Consider the following 9,908-nt stretch of genomic DNA (forward strand, 5'->3'; position numbering starts at 1 on the left):
TAGGATCGATTTGGTTGGATGAGAGAGCATTATTTCGAATTCTAGGATCGATTTGGTTGGATGAGAGAGCATGTATTTCGAATTCTAGGATCGATTTGGTTGGATGAGAGAGCATGTATTTCGGATCCTAGGATCGATTTGGTTGGATGAGAGAGCATGTATTTCGAATTCTAGGATCGATTTGGTTGGATGAGAGAGTATGGACTTCGGATCCTACGATCGATTTGGTTGGATGAGAGAGCATGTATTTCGGATCCTACGATCGACTTGTTTGGTTGAGAGAGCATGTATTTCGAATTCTAGGATCGATTTGGTTGGATGAGAGAGCATGTACTTCGGATCCTACGATCGATTTGGTTGGATGAGAGAGCATGTATTTTTTGATCCTACGATCGATTTGGTGGGATGAGAGAGCATGTACTTCGGATCCTAGGATCGATTTGGTTGGATGAGAGAGCATGTATTTCGGATTCTAGGATTGATTTGGTTGGATGAGAGAGCATGTATTTTGGATCCTAGGATCGATTTGGCTGGATGAGAGAGCATGTATTTAGAATTCTAGGATTGATTTGGTTGGACGAGAGAGCATGTATTTCGGATCCTACGATCTATTTGGTTGGATGAGAGAGCTTGTACTTCGGATCCTACGATCGATTTGGTTGGATGAGAGAGCATGTATTTCGGATCCTACGATCGATTTGGTTGGATGAGAGAGCATGTATTTCGGATCCTACGATCGATTTGGTTGGATGAGAGAGCATGTACTTCGGATCCTACGATCGATTTGATTGGATGAGAGAGCATGTATTTCGAATTCTAGGATCGATTTGGTTGGATGAGAGAGCATGTACTTCGGATCCTACGATCGATTTGGTTGGATGAGAGAGCATGTATTTCGAATTCTAGGATCGATTTGGTTGGATGAGAGAGCATGTATTTTGAATTCTAGGATCGATTTGGTTTTATGAGAGAGCATGTATTTCGAATTCTAGGATCGATTTGGTTGGATGAGAGAGCATGTATTTCGGATCCTACGATCGATTTGGTTGGATGAGAGAGCATGTATTTCGTATCCTACGATCGATTTGGTTGGATGAGAGAGCTTGTACTTCGGATCCTACGATCGATTTGGTTGGATGAGAGAGCATGTATTTCGGATCCTACGATCGATTTGGTTGGATGAGAGAGCATGTATTTCGGATCCTACGATCGATTTGGTTGGATGAGAGAGCATGTACTTCGGATCCTACGATCGATTTGATTGGATGAGAGAGCATGTATTTCGAATTCTAGGATCGATTTGGTTGGATGAGAGAGCATGTACTTCGGATCCTACGATCGATATGGTTGGATGAGAGAGCATGTATTTCGAATTCTAGGATCGATTTGGTTGGATGAGAGAGCATGTATTTTGAATTCTAGGATCGATTTGGTTTTATGAGAGAGCATGTATTTCGAATTCTAGGATCGATTTGGTTGGATGAGAGAGCATGTATTTCGGTTCCTACGATCGATTTGGTTGGATGAGAGAGCATGTATTTCAGATCCTACGATCGATTTGGTTGGATGAGAGAGCATGTACTTCGGATCCTACGATCGATTTGGTTGGATGAGAGAGCATGTATTTCGGATCCTACGATCGATTTGGTTGGATGAGAGAGCATGTATTTCAGATCCTACGATCGATTTGGTTGGATGAGAGAGCATGTACTTCGGATCCTACGATCGAATTGGTTGGATGAGAGAGCATGTATTTCGGATCCTACGATCGATTTGGTTGGATGAGAGAGCATGTGTTTCGAATTCTAGGATCGATTTGATTGGATGAGAGAGCATGTATTTCGAATTCTAGGATCGATTTGGTTGAATGAGAGAGCATGTATTTCGAATTCTAGGATCGATTTGGTTGGATGAGAGAGCATGTATTTCGGATCCTACGATCAATTTGGCTGGATGAGAGAGCATATATTTCGGATCCTACGATCAATTTGGCCGGATGAGAGAGCATGTATTTCAAATTCTAGGATCAATTTGGTTGGATGAGAGAGCATGTATTTCGAATTCTAGGATCGATTTGGTTGGATGAGAGAGCATGTATTTCGAATTCTAGGATCGATTTGGTTGGATGAGAGAGCATGTATTTCGAATTCTAGGATCGATTTGGTTGGATGAGAGAGCATGTATTTCGAATTCTAGGATCGATTTGGTTGGATGAGAGAGCATGTATTTTGAATTCTAGGATCGATTTGGTTTTATGAGAGAGCATGTATTTCGAATTCTAGGATCGATTTGGTTGGATGAGAGAGCATGTATTTAGGATCCTACGATCGATTTGGTTGGATGAGAGAGCATGTATTTCGGATCCTACGATCGATTTGGTTGGATGATAGAGCTTGTAATTCGGATCCTACGATCGATTTGGTTGGATGAGAGAGCATGTATTTCGGATCCTACGATCGATTTGGTTGGATGAGAGAGCATGTATTTCGGATCCTACGATCGATTTGGTTGGATGAGAGAGCATGTACTTCGGATCCTACGATCGATTTGATTGGATGAGAGAGCATGTATTTCGAATTCTAGGATCGATTTGGTTGGATGAGAGAGCATGTACTTCGGATCCTACGATCGATATGGTTGGATGAGAGAGCATGTATTTCGAATTCTAGGATCGATTTGGTTTTATGAGAGAGCATGTATTTCGAATTCTAGGATCGATTTGGTTGGATGAGAGAGCATGTATTTCGGATCCTACGACCGATTTGGTTGGATGAAAGAGCATGTATTTCAGATCCTACGATCGATTTGGTTGGATGAGAGAGCATGTACTTTGGATCCTACGATCGATTTGGTTGGATGAGAGAGCATGTATTTCGGATCCTACGATCGATTTGGTTGGATGAGAGAGCATGTACTTCGGATCCTACGATCGAATTGGTTGGATGAGAGAGCATGTATTTCGGATCCTACGATCGATTTGGTTGGATGAGAGAGCATGTGTTTCGAATTCTAGGATCGATTTGATTGGATGAGAGAGCATGTATTTCGAATTCTAGGATCGATTTGGTTGAATGAGAGAGCATGTATTTCGAATTCTAGGATCGATTTGGTTGGATGAGAGAGCATGTATTTCGGATCCTACGATCAATTTGGCTGGATGAGAGAGCATATATTTCGGATCCTACGATCAATTTGGCTGGATGAGAGAGCATGTATTTCAAATTCTAGGATCAATTTGGTTGGATGAGAGAGCATGTATTTCGAATTCTAGGATCGATTTGGTTGGATGAGAGAGCATGTATTTCGAATTCTAGGATCGATTTGGTTTAATGAGAGAGCATGTATTTCAAATTCTAGGATCAATTTGGTTGGATGAGAGAGCATGTATTTCAAATTCTAGGATCAATTTGGTTGGATGAGAGAGCATGTATTTCAAATTCTAGGATCAATTTGGTTGGATGAGAGAGCATGTATTTCAAATTCTAGGATCAATTTGGTTGGATGAGAGAGCATGTATTTCGAATTCTAGGATCGATTTGGTTGGATGAGAGAGCATGTATTTCGAATTCTAGGATCGATTTGGTTGGATGAGAGAGCATGTATTTCGAATTCTAGGATCGATTTAGTTGGATGAGAGAGCATGTATTTCGAATTCTAGGATCGATTTGGTTGGTAGAGAGAGCATGTATTTCGAATTCTAGGATAGATTTGGCAGGATGATAGAGCATATATTTTGGATCCTAGGATCGATTTGGCTGGATGATAGAGCATATATTTCGGATCCTACGATCAATTTGGCTGGATGAGAGAGCATGTATTTCGAATTCTAGGATCGATTTGGTTGGATGAGAGAGCATTATTTCGAATTCTAGGATCGATTTGGTTGGATGAGAGAGCATGTATTTCGAATTCTAGGATCGATTTGGTTGGATGAGAGAGCATGTATTTCGGATCCTAGGATCGATTTGGTTGGATGAGAGAGCATGTATTTCGAATTCTAGGATCGATTTGGTTGGATGAGAGAGTATGGACTTCGGATCCTACGATCGATTTGGTTGGATGAGAGAGCATGTATTTCGGATCCTACGATCGACTTGTTTGGTTGAGAGAGCATGTATTTCGAATTCTAGGATCGATTTGGTTGGATGAGAGAGCATGTACTTCGGATCCTACGATCGATTTGGTTGGATGAGAGAGCATGTATTTTTTGATCCTACGATCGATTTGGTGGGATGAGAGAGCATGTACTTCGGATCCTAGGATCGATTTGGTTGGATGAGAGAGCATGTATTTCGGATTCTAGGATTGATTTGGTTGGATGAGAGAGCATGTATTTTGGATCCTAGGATCGATTTGGCTGGATGAGAGAGCATGTATTTAGAATTCTAGGATTGATTTGGTTGGACGAGAGAGCATGTATTTCGGATCCTACGATCGATTTGGTTGGATGAGAGAGCTTGTACTTCGGATCCTACGATCGATTTGGTTGGATGAGAGAGCATGTATTTCGGATCCTACGATCGATTTGGTTGGATGAGAGAGCATGTATTTCGGATCCTACGATCGATTTGGTTGGATGAGAGAGCATGTACTTCGGATCCTACGATCGATTTGATTGGATGAGAGAGCATGTATTTCGAATTCTAGGATCGATTTGGTTGGATGAGAGAGCATGTACTTCGGATCCTACGATCGATTTGGTTGGATGAGAGACCATGTATTTCGAATTCTAGGATTGATTTGGTTGGATGAGAGAGCATGTATTTTGAATTCTAGGATCGATTTGGTTTTATGAGAGAGCATGTATTTCGAATTCTAGGATCGATTTGGTTGGATGAGAGAGCATGTATTTCGGATCCTACGATCGATTTGGTTGGATGAGAGAGCATGTATTTCGTATCCTACGATCGATTTGGTTGGATGAGAGAGCTTGTACTTCGGATCCTACGATCGATTTGGTTGGATGAGAGAGCATGTATTTCGGATCCTACGATCGATTTGGTTGGATGAGAGAGCATGTATTTCGGATCCTACGATCGATTTGGTTGGATGAGAGAGCATGTACTTCGGATCCTACGATCGATTTGATTGGATGAGAGAGCATGTATTTCGAATTCTAGGATCGATTTGGTTGGATGAGAGAGCATGTACTTCGGATCCTACGATCGATATGGTTGGATGAGAGAGCATGTATTTCGAATTCTAGGATCGATTTGGTTGGATGAGAGAGCATGTATTTTGAATTCTAGGATCGATTTGGTTTTATGAGAGAGCATGTATTTCGAATTCTAGGATCGATTTGGTTGGATGAGAGAGCATGTATTTCGGATCCTACGATCGATTTGGTTGGATGAGAGAGCATGTATTTCAGATCCTACGATCGATTTGGTTGGATGAGAGAGCATGTACTTCGGATCCTACGATCGATTTGGTTGGATGAGAGAGCATGTATTTCGGATCCTACGATCGATTTGGTTGGATGAGAGAGCATGTATTTCAGATCCTACGATCGATTTGGTTGGATGAGAGAGCATGTACTTCGGATCCTACGATCGAATTGGTTGGATGAGAGAGCATGTATTTCGGATCCTACGATCGATTTGGTTGGATGAGAGAGCATGTGTTTCGAATTCTAGGATCGATTTGATTGGATGAGAGAGCATGTATTTCGAATTCTAGGATCGATTTGGTTGAATGAGAGAGCATGTATTTCGAATTCTAGGATCGATTTGGTTGGATGAGAGAGCATGTATTTCGGATCCTACGATCAATTTGGCTGGATGAGAGAGCATATATTTCGGATCCTACGATCAATTTGGCTGGATGAGAGAGCATGTATTTCAAATTCTAGGATCAATTTGGTTGGATGAGAGAGCATGTATTTCGAATTCTAGGATCGATTTGGTTGGATGAGAGAGCATGTATTTCGAATTCTAGGATCGATTTGGTTTAATGAGAGAGCATGTATTTCAAATTCTAGGATCAATTTGGTTGGATGAGAGAGCATGTATTTCAAATTCTAGGATCAATTTGGTTGGATGAGAGAGCATGTATTTCGAATTCTAGGATCGATTTGGTTGGATGAGAGAGCATGTATTTCGAATTCTAGGATCGATTTGGTTGGATGAGAGAGCATGTATTTCGAATTCTAGGATCGATTTGGTTGGATGAGAGAGCATGTATTTCGAATTCTAGGATCGATTTGGTTGGATGAGAGAGCATGTATTTCGAATTCTAGGATCGATTTGGTTGGATGAGAGAGCATGTATTTCGAATTCTAGGATCGATTTGGTTGGATGAGAGAGCATGTATTTCGAATTCTAGGATCAATTTGGTTGGATGAGAGAGCATGTATTTCGAATTCTAGGATCGATTTGGTTGGATGAGAGAGCATGTATTTCGAATTCTAGGATCGATTTGGTTGGTAGAGAGAGCATGTATTTCGAATTCTAGGATAGATTTGGCAGGATGATAGAGCATATATTTTGGATCCTAGGATCGATTTGGCTGGATGATAGAGCATATATTTCGGATCCTACGATCAATTTGGCTGGATGAGAGAGCATGTATTTCGAATTCTAGGATCGATTTGGTTGGATGAGAGAGCATTATTTCGAATTCTAGGATCGATTTGGTTGGATGAGAGAGCATGTATTTCGAATTCTAGGATCGATTTGGTTGGATGAGAGAGCATGTATTTCGGATCCTAGGATCGATTTGGTTGGATGAGAGAGCATGTATTTCGAATTCTAGGATCGATTTGGTTGGATGAGAGAGTATGGACTTCGGATCCTACGATCGATTTGGTTGGATGAGAGAGCATGTATTTCGGATCCTACGATCGACTTGTTTGGTTGAGAGAGCATGTATTTCGAATTCTAGGATCGATTTGGTTGGATGAGAGAGCATGTACTTCGGATCCTACGATCGATTTGGTTGGATGAGAGAGCATGTATTTTTTGATCCTACGATCGATTTGGTGGGATGAGAGAGCATGTACTTCGGATCCTAGGATCGATTTGGTTGGATGAGAGAGCATGTATTTCGGATTCTAGGATTGATTTGGTTGGATGAGAGAGCATGTATTTTGGATCCTAGGATCGATTTGGCTGGATGAGAGAGCATGTATTTAGAATTCTAGGATTGATTTGGTTGGACGAGAGAGCATGTATTTCGGATCCTACGATCGATTAGGTTGGATGAGAGAGCATGTATTTCGGATCCTACGATCGATTTGGTTGGATGAGAGAGCATGTACTTCGGATCCTACGATCGATTTGATTGGATGAGAGAGCATGTATTTCGAATTCTAGGATCGATTTGGTTCGATGAGAGAGCATGTACTTCGGATCCTACGATCGATATGGTTGGATGAGAGAGCATGTATTTCGAATTCTAGGATCGATTTGGTTGGATGAGAGAGCATGTATTTTGAATTCTAGGATCGATTTGGTTTTATGAGAGAGCATGTATTTCGAATTCTAGGATCGATTTGGTTGGATGAGAGAGCATGTATTTCGGATCCTACGATCGATTTGGTTGGATGAGAGAGCATGTATTTCAGATCCTACGATCGATTTGGTTGGATGAGAGAGCATGTACTTCGGATCCTACGATCGATTTGGTTGGATGAGAGAGCATGTATTTCGGATCCTACGATCGATTTGGTTGGATGAGAGAGCATGTATTTCAGATCCTACGATCGATTTGGTTGGATGAGAGAGCATGTACTTCGGATCCTACGATCGAATTGGTTGGATGAGAGAGCATGTATTTCGGATCCTACGATCGATTTGGTTGGATGAGAGAGCATGTGTTTCGAATTCTTGGATCGATTTGATTGGATGAGAGAGCATGTATTTCGAATTCTAGGATCGATTTGGTTGAATGAGAGAGCATGTATTTCGAATTCTAGGATCGATTTGGTTGGATGAGAGAGCATGTATTTCGGATCCTACGATCAATTTGGCTGGATGAGAGAGCATATATTTCGGATCCTACGATCAATTTGGCTGGATGAGAGAGCATGTATTTCAAATTCTAGGATCAATTTGGTTGGATGAGAGAGCATGTATTTCGAATTCTAGGATCGATTTGGTTGGATGAGAGAGCATGTATTTCGAATTCTAGGATCGATTTGGTTTAATGAGAGAGCATGTATTTCAAATTCTAGGATCAATTTGGTTGGATGAGAGAGCATGTATTTCAAATTCTAGGATCAATTTGGTTGGATGAGAGAGCATGTATTTCGAATTCTAGGATCGATTTGGTTGGATGAGAGAGCATGTATTTCGAATTCTAGGATCGATTTGGTTGGATGAGAGAGCATGTATTTCGAATTCTAGGATCGATTTGGTTGGATGAGAGAGCATGTATTTCGAATTCTAGGATCGATTTGGTTGGATGAGAGAGCATGTATTTCGAATTCTAGGATCAATTTTTTTGGATGAGAGAGCATGTATTTCGAATTCTAGGATCGATTTGGTTGGATGAGAGAGCATGTATTTCGAATTCTAGGATCGATTTGGTTGGATGAGAGAGCATGTATTTCGAATTCTAGGATCGATTTGGTTGGATGAGAGAGCATGTATTTCGAATTCTAGGATCGATTTGGTTGGATGAGAGAGCATGTATTTCGAATTCTAGGATCGATTTGGTTGGATGAGAGAGCATGTATTTCGAATTCTAGGGTCGATTTGGTTGGATGAGAGAGCATGTATTTCGAATTCAAGGATCGATTTGGTTGGATGAGAGAGCATGTATTTCGAATTCTAGGATCAATTTGGTTGGATGAGAGAGCATGTATTTCGAATTCTAGGATCAATTTGGTTGGATGAGAGAGCATGTATTTCGAATTCTAGGATCGATTTGGTTGAATGAGAGAACATGTTTTTCGAATTCTAGGATCGATTTGGTTGGATGAGAGAGCATGTATTTCGAATTCTAGGATCAATTTGGTTGGATGAGAGAGCATGTATTTCGAATTCTAGGATCAATTTGGTTGGATGAGAGAGCATGTATTTCGAATTCTAGGATCGATTTGGTTGAATGAGAGAGCATGTTTTTCGAATTCTAGGATCGATTTGGTTGGATGAGAGAGCATGTATTTCGAATTCTAGGATCGATTTGGTTGAATGAGAGAGCATGTATTTCGAATTCTAGGATCGATTTGGTTGGATGAGAGAGCATGTATTTCGAATTCTAGAATCAATTTGGTTGGATGAGAGAGCATGTATTTCGAATTCTAGGATCGATTTGGTTGAATGAGAGAGCATGTATTTCGAATTCTAGGATCGATTTGGTTGAATGAGAGAGCATGTATTTCGAATTCTAGGATCGATTTGGTTGGATGAGAGAGCATGTATTTCGAATTCTAGGATCAATTTGGTTGGATGAGAGAGCATGTATTTCGAATTCTAGGATCGATTTGGTTGAATGAGAGAGCATGTATTTCGAATTCTAGGATCGATTTGTTTGGATGAGAGAGCATGTATTTCGAATTCTAGGATCGATTTGGTTGGATGAGAGAGCATGTATTTCGAATTCTAGGATCGATTTGGTTGAATGAGAGAGCATGTATTTCGAATTCTAGGATCGATTTGGTTGAATGAGAGAGCATGTATTTCGAATTCTAGGATCGATTTGGTTGGATGAGAGAGCATGTATTTCGAATTCTAGGATCGATTTGGTTGGATGAGAGAGCATGTATTTCGAATTCTAGGATCGATTTGGTTGAATGAGAGAGCATGTATTTCGAATTCTAGGATCGATTTGGTTGAATGAGAGAGCATGTATTTCGAATTCTAGGATCGATTTGGTTGGATGAGAGAGCATGTATTTCGAATTCTAGGATCAATTTGGTTGGATGAGAGAGCATGTATTTCGAATTCTAGGATCGATTTGGTTGA

This window comes from Leiobunum rupestre, chromosome 11 (genome assembly GCF_980474605.1).
Source record: "Leiobunum rupestre chromosome 11, qqLeiRupe1.1.hap1, whole genome shotgun sequence".
NCBI lineage: Eukaryota > Metazoa > Arthropoda > Arachnida > Opiliones > Sclerosomatidae > Leiobunum > Leiobunum rupestre.